Raw genomic sequence first — 8,594 nt, forward strand, 5'->3', positions numbered from 1 at the left:
ACTGTTTTCAAGAAAACAGATGTCCATATCAGTAAATTTAAAAACATGAAGCTAATTTTTGAAATTAAGGGCAAACAAGAATTTGATTTGAATGGGTGGGCATAGAAAGTGTAAGGGATAGATTAGGTTTACTAGAAGCAAGGAGCGGTTGCAAGCATTCCTATCAGTTAAGAAGATTTTCTTCTTCAAATGGCAAAGGAAAAACTATCGATTTTCTATTTGCTAAAAGTACAATCAGTTGCCCACAAAGGCTTCCCTCATCTGGTATTGGGGACTTGACGTCATAAGTTCGAAACCCATGGGTGGCGTCTCTTGCCAAAAGGTCAAAGCTGGGTGTACTTTCCGGTGGACCTCAAGGGTTTTACCAACCAGACCCCTATATGCGAGTTTACATGGAGGTTGGGTTCTCTCTCTCTCTCTCTCTCTCTCTCTCTCTCTCTCTCTCTCTCTCTCTCTCTCTCTCTCTCTCTCTCTCTCTCTATGATAGGGCTAGATCCCTATGCTATGTTCATCCAACATGCATGTACAACTATATATAAATAAGAATGAAACAACATGAGCCGCTTCATCTCTGCATAGCACCCTACTTTTTGATTAGTGGTTTATGTCGCCACTAGGTCCGTCCATCCTTTAAGATATACGTCTCTAAAACATGAAGGTTGGTTACACATCGCTGCATATAACAACCGGGCAACAACACCAAGATATGTAGTATGAGTAGTATCATCTTAGTGGCACAGTAAGGGCAGTAAATGCCATTGACAGTTGAATAACGACTAACCCCAGCTTGCCTTTAAAAAAAAATGCCTTTGATTCTTTTTTGAATTGTAGTTCATGTCCTTGTCATATGGGTTTGATTTTGGAAGGTAAAATAAATGATGGGACCTCTGTTCACTTTAATGCATACTCTACTGTCACTACATGCCATAATTCTAAAGTAGTTGACCCAAAACTTACAAAGGATCCATTGCTTAGCCAAATCTTGAAAAGTTCCCAATTGATCAATCCTGGTAAACACCTAGGGATGAACTAAAGTTGGGTTTTGGTTTGTTGGGGGTGAATTGACTATCTCAAAAAAGTGTGCAGAAATGTACAAGTTTTTTGGAACTGCAAAAAGGAGAGGGTGGATGGCAAGTGTTATCTTTTCACTTTTTTTTTTTTGTAAGTCTTATATTAGAAAGTTCACACTTCCTTTATTTTTGTGGAGATTGTGTATGAGCTAGTGCATGCACTTTCGGTGGAACAAGGCTTGGAACCAAATTGGTTCAGCCAATGCCACAAGTAGGGATGGGCAATGGCCCGGGCCAAGCCAACCCGGCCATTATGGGTTGGGTTGGGTTGGGTTTGGGTCAAAGTTTTAGGTCCTGACCTGTTAGCTATCGGGCCGGGTTTCATTCAGCCCGTTATATACATGGGTTGCACACACATTTGCCCACAGACTACCAGGCTGACCCGATGGGCCTAAGTTGCCTAACTAGTTTTTTAGTAGTTGGTTGCATAGTAACTATTGCTATTAATCTAATTAGTTTCATTGATTATATGAAAAATAGAAAGATACTTAGCTAGGTGCATTAATCTTTCATTTAATTCATTTTTATGTCATTATAAGAATTAATTTATCAACTTCATTTGAAAATAACCTACAAATTAATGGGTTTGGGCCGGGCTAGACCGACCTACTGAACGTTGGTCCATTGGGCCAATGTACCAAGGTTAGGGGTGTCAATCGGTCGGGTTTGGTTTGGACTCAGGTGAAACCAGTCTCAAACCTGATTTGAGATTATGGTACCGGGTCTGGTATGAAATTGGACCCACAGTAAGATAAACCATACTCGGATCTTATAAGAATTACATGAACCAGACCTAGACCATACCGGTAAAATAATATTTTTTTTTTATTTTTACATTGAAAAAATTGCAGATCTTTCTCAAAACTCTAGCCAAGCCTGGGTCTGATGAAATTTCACAAACCATACCCAGCTCTATATATTAATCGGACCCTTCGGTCCAACCTAGATTCTAATCTGACCTTCTTATTTATCACCAAAACCTGACCCTATAGGGTTTGGTACGAGTGAGATCCGGGTCAAACCCGTCCCATTGACCCCCTAGCCAAGGTCATGGGCTGCTCTTCAAACCTGAGCCCATTAAGAAGCAAGCCAAAACTTGGCCCATTAACAAATGGGTCTGCCATCTCCGGGCCGGTTAGCACTTAAAACCCGATGAGCCAAGCTCTAAATGGGCTTGAGTTGAGCCGGGCCAGCCCGATGCCCACACCTAGCAACAAGTGTCAGTTTTGGGGTTTTCTTGGCAAGGTAAATATCATGATAAATTAAAAAAATACATATTTTTAGAAAATTTTAAAATCCATCCCCATATATAAAATTTAAAGGTATCGAAAAATACATAAACTTGAAAAAAAAAATAAAAAAGTAAAATATTTAAAAGTGTTAATATCACGATAAAATCTTGATATTTTTTAAAAAAGTCAATGTCTTGAAGATAACATAGCCTTTTTTTTGTTTTTGAGATTATATAGAATGTCATGATAAATCATGCTATTTTCAACATTATCTCCGGTATTTGTGATCTCATTTGATGGAGTAACACTGTCCCATCGTTCAGTGCACGTTGGCTTGCATCTCATGTGATTTCAAATCACTAGGTGGACAATGTGATTTGGTATCGCATGGGAAATGAATGAACAAGGTGCAATATGATCTCGAATCTAGCTGCCCCATTTTCTCATGTTTACTTGCACGTGAGAAAAGGGGCAAAATGAGAATCATTTTCTCACAGCTGTGAGAGAAGGATTCTCATTTTAGGCAAAGTAAACGTGAAGCATAGAAAGTTCAGTGGGGACTTTAAATCAAGGGGCGGCACTTTTACATCAATGGAACTAAAGATTTTGCTAATTTTTTAGGTTGTCTTGTTGAGAATGCAAGTAGCAGAGCCAACGCAGCTAGGTCTATGATCCTGAGGGCGGTTTCTCTATATAACTAAAAAAAAGTATATTCAAATTAATTGTGAGAATGCACTAAAAAATGAATTATTTTCTTCAAATACAGGCAATTTTATGTATTTTCAAACACCTGATAAGGCTAATGATGCTATTGGGGTTTTGCTTTCATGGTCTTAAAAGAAGAAGACTATTACTCCAAGTATGAAAATGACTATTCCCTGGCTCCCATGGCCACTAGTGTGGTCCATGCTAGTGCTATGTCTTCTGTTATAATTCTTATCTAAAAATATTAGAAAGATACAATTTTTATTAATGGGATGGTGAAACATGACCTATAACCTTGACCAAGATGCTTCTATTAATGGTGATGGGGTAACAAGACTGGTCCAGCTGACACCATGTGGATGACAAAAGGCATGATAATGTGATGATATTGAATTAGGTCCTTTGCCAATAAAAGCCTTCTCATAGAAATGGCCCATGAATTGACGACATTTACACCCCTTGATGATGTACTGTTTATTGCTTCTTTTTCTTTTTACCGACGGGGGGCTCCGCTTGTCTGCCCCGAGCAGTTAGTACACGTCGCCTTGTGTTGGGACGTTGCAAGGTCGAATTCCAATGGTATAGTTGTATAACTGGTAGAGGTCTGCCTAACCCCAGCTTTCTCTGTCAAAAAACAAAAATATTGCTATTTTTCTTAATATAATCTGCAAAAGCAGGTCCACATAGATCAACTTTATTTATTGAAGTAAGCCGTCGTTAACACAATGCTGGTGCCTATCTAACTGAGAAGAAGGGAGAACAAGGAGCTTTCACACCAGATGTATCAAATGTCACTTTAATTTTATAGCTTTATTGGTACCCCCTTATCAAAACTCTTTTCCTGTAAAGGACCCCTTAAAAGGAAAAGAAAGGAAATTACTATAAGGCATCATTGTTTCCACAGCTCCCCTACCCTTCTTGAAGGCCTTTGGATATGGGCATAGTTTGGGCCAATGTTGCGTATCGGCCCAGAAAATCGATATGATACTAACCTGAATTGGTTATTTTTTAATAAATATAAAAAATACTTAAAATTAAATTTTCAATATTATTGTAACTGTTTTAACAAGCGTCACATTAAATAATTTTTAGCAGATTCAGAACGATTCACTTGAGAATCGGTATCAGTGGATTCACCTGAATCGTTTGGTCGATACTGATACTGATACCGACAACATTGGTTTAGGCAACCCAAGGGCTACCAAACCTCATTGCCACTTTGATTTGTTATTAAGCTAAAACTGAGGCCTTTCTGGGAACTCAGTGGTTGCTAATACAATGCGTCGGTCTGACTATTATTATCTATTTAAGGACAAACAACACCATATTCCTTTAGGCTCTGTTTGGGAACCAAAGAAGGGAAGGGAGATGGGGATTCATTAAACCTCATTGCCACTTTTATTTTCTCAGAGTTGATAATAGCTGCCAAGAGTAACCAAGACTTGGGTTAGTATGAGATGAAAGGGAGGGTCTGAGTTTGACCATGGATTTAGTTTGACTTTTACATGCTTGACTTTTTTTTTTGATATTTACACAAAGAAACTGCACCCAGGATCAGAGACTGAGCAGTGCTAGCTCTGCCTGCCGTAATTACGATAACTGTCCTGGGAGCGTAAAACTCCGTGGGCTTACCCCAGATGCTTCGGCTTGTGTAAGGGGTGATGCCCATGGGATTTGAACCTAGACCGCCTGCCTAGTCGCCTAGGCCCCACTACGCCAAAACCCTTTGGGGCCTTTTACATGCTTGACTTAAGCTTTGATCAACTTAGCTTTTCTCTCAGGTTGAACAAACACTAATATTTTTATTTTTATTTTTCTCATAGCTGATAATAGCTGCCAGTAATGACCAAGACTTGGCTTAGAATGAGCTAAAAAAAGGAGGGTCTGAGTTAGACTATTTACATGGTTGACTTTAAACTTGATCAACTTAATTTGTCTCTCAATTTCTTTCTTCTTTTTTTTCGGAGCTTTTTATCAGTAAATTCCTGGCAAAAAAAATCTCAAATTACTTGAAAGCATACCCAAAGGTACAGAAAAAAGGGAATTTTCTCGAGGTTTACTGATAAGAAAGAATTAATATATCACCATACATTTATTTTTTTCTACAATAATTTCACCATTTCCAAAAATATCGTGCTTTCATCACAAGGGCATGGAATTCATTGGTTAGATAATCCAACTTGATTTATTAGAAGCTTTAAATGTTTTGGATAAGAGTGGTGAAGTACTGAAGTTGGTGCGACTGATTATTCCTAGGGCAGTGATCATATCAAGCCGTCTATTCGGTGCTACTGTTGTAGTTATCACAATCAAAACACTGTGTCCATGCATTGGCTGGGTTTCACAAAGTCAAGTACTTGAGCAGCAACTCCCTGAGAGGGAGAGGTAAGCCCACAAAGTTTTATGCTATCAGGACAGTGATCGTAAATACGGCCGCCAGAGGTCTTTGATCTTGGGGGCGGTTTCTTCATGTAAACATATATAAAAAAAAGCCACTTGCTTGCTTGCTCAACACCACATAATGTTAGGTAATGCATGCAATTTTGTGGTGGGGCTCATTAAAATAAAAACTTTATGGTAGGCTCATTTCTTGATGATGCCCCACGAACATGTAGGTTCATTTTCAAGTTGGCTCGGAAGGAGAAAATGGTACAAATATTTATTGTTGACAGCGTAGTTGTTTTTTTTTGTAGGCAAGGTCGGATTAGGCCAATGAAGGATTCAGAGGGGGGCGAGGAGGGGCTCATGGTTTGAGATTCTCATTTATACCGTTAAAAAAAGTTTCAATTAAAATACCTTTTTTTCCTTAAGCCCAAAATTCTTTCTTTCTTTGATGCATCAGTGTCAACGGGCATGGTTTACTTGGATCCGACCCAAACCAAACCATATAGGGTCCGGGTATGGTGATAAATAATAAGACCCGAGTCCGGACCCAAAGGTCGGATTAATACATGGACCCGGGTATAGTTTGTGAAATTTTATCCCAGACCCAGATCCGACACGATTTCCGATTAAGACCTGCAAATTTTTAATGTAAAAATGATAAAAAAAAATGGTTTTACTGGGTATAGTCCGGGTCTTGTTCATGTAGTCCTTATCAGTCCGGGTATGATTTTTTTATAGTTGACCCCATTAAACTCGGGTCTAGACCTGATATCATACCCAAAAACTGGGTCCAAGTCTGGTACCACATGGGTCCGAACCAAACCCGACTGGTTGACACCCCTAATCACAATCACCTTTGTTGCCTTATTTATTAGGGATGAAAATGGGTGGGAGATTCAATTCAGATTATCTGATTCAGATACCGATAGTGTATGTCTGAATCTTGTTAAGAACTGGAATATATAAAGTTAAGGTATATCCAGATCAAAGGTTGAAATCAAATAAGCATACACTGCATACCTGGATGGTTCTGGGTCATGATGGAGTCAAACTTGAGTCGTTTATCTTTTCGCTTCCAAATCAGTTTGTTTTATACATTTTCTTAGATCAAGTAATAATATATGGTCACTTTTTTGGACCGGATCCAAAGCTTTATTGTACGATTCAAGTTGGACTCAGATATGAAAAGTTTGAACCAGTATTGGATCTATCCTGACCTGAACCATATTCATTATATTTTCAACTTTATTATTTGTGAGGGGTGTAACTAGGTTGGGTCAGGTAGGTCTCATCAGACCCATACCTAAACCTGGTTTAAAAAATGCACAAAAACTTACCCAATGCGAATTGGGTTTGGGCTCGTCTTTTGATTCATAACTATTTAATGGTTCAAGTTTTAATTAAAACCATTTTCACATCACATTTAGAATTAGATCTAAACAAACCTGAGCTGATATAAATCAAGTTTAGGGATTGAGTATTAGAAATGCTAAATGAGTCAAATTTCCTGTAAGTTGAACCAAATATGATCCATATTGTATATCCAAATCCATATCAGATTGGGAAAAAGTATATACGGTATGGACCCAGGTGAGTCCGAATCCATATTTGACTTTGAGGTGCTAGTATCAAGTCCGATCTGGTCCGCTATAAGAAAAACCATACCCGGGTTCTATAAGGATTACATGAACCAGACCTGGGTATCCAGATCTGTCTTTGAGGTTTTTCTATTTTTTTTTTATATTGAAAAATCATGGGTTTTAATTGGTACTCGGGTCAGACATGGGTCTGGTATGATTTTTTTTATAAACCATATCCTACTCTATATACTAATCGGACCCCATTGGGTCCTACCCACTTTCTAATTGGACCTCCTTCTTTATCGCCATTCACCAACCCCTAACACTATAAGGTTTGGTACCCGTTGGGTGTGGGTCAAACTGAATCCATTGGCACCCCTAAACTTGACCCAACCTGTTCTAAACCTATTTTCTTACCAATACCAAGCAAAAGAGAGAGAGAGAACCAACCAACTGGGGCACGGCTTGTCTGGTAGGAGCAGCTAATGCACGTCACTTTACATTGGGACGCTGCAGGTTCAAAACCCAATGGTATATTTGTATAATTACTGGTAGGGGTCGGACTAACCCCAGCTTGTATTTGAAGAGAGAGAGAGGAAAAGGTGTTTGGATAAATAGGTTATCCAAAAAGGAGGAAGCCACGTGGGCTCCAGTGGTCGTGTGGGAACTGCCAATGTAAGATCTAATCTAAGCTTTATTTGACAAACTATGCAGGTGCTGCATAACTCGCAGCCTCGCACATAGTTAATGCGACATTCTTCTGAATCTTAGGCCATTGACCGCCCTACTTGTGAGAAAAGGGTTGTTGAATTGGATTAGTCAACACCGTTCTTTTTGTGTGAAAAGATCAGGTGCAATGCAATATGATTGCACAAATATTTGTGCATTAAACACTTGATCACCCTCCATCTTGGGGGACATGCCTGTCAGGTCAGGTGTGGGACCCAAGACTTGATGGAAGGCAATGAAGTGCTCAATGCACAAAATTTTGTGCAATCATATTGCACAGGATCCGGACTCTCTCTTTTGTTAGTTTTTAAGTACAGATTAGCCCTGTCCGTTTTATTAAAATGTTAGGAATGTCACCAACGGGGACTCCGCATGTCTGGCAGGAGAAAGTAGTACACGTTGTCACCTTGTGTTGGGACGTTGCAAGTTTGAATCCCATTGGTATGATTGTAGTATAACTTGTAGGGGTCTGCCTAACCCCAGCTTTCTCCGTGGAAAAAAAATGTTAGGCATATCTCAGTCAGGTCTCTGTCCGATCTAACCCAACCTAACCTCTGTCATCATCACTGAACCTGGATAAACCTACCCGATCCATACGCTCATTTGGTTGTTTCACAAATAGTCAGTTCAAGGGTCTAGATATACCTGGAACCAATCCAGATCCAAACTATTGATTGGCCATTGGTAATTTATAGTTTTTGTACATTGTGCCCTGTGTGTCATATGGACACATGATGCAACCTTGATCGAGATCACAAAATAAACTACGTTACTTACGCCTACCCCTATGCTAACCAACTAAAAGAAACTCGGAAATTAATGAAAAATAAGAAAAAACTTCAATAAAATTTAAAACCCTGTTTGAATATATTATTATTTATTGTTTATATATA

This window comes from Nuphar pumila, chromosome 7 (assembly GCF_984573655.1).
Source record: "Nuphar pumila chromosome 7, dmNupPumi1.hap1.1, whole genome shotgun sequence".
In the NCBI taxonomy this organism is placed as follows: Eukaryota; Viridiplantae; Streptophyta; class Magnoliopsida; order Nymphaeales; family Nymphaeaceae; genus Nuphar; species Nuphar pumila.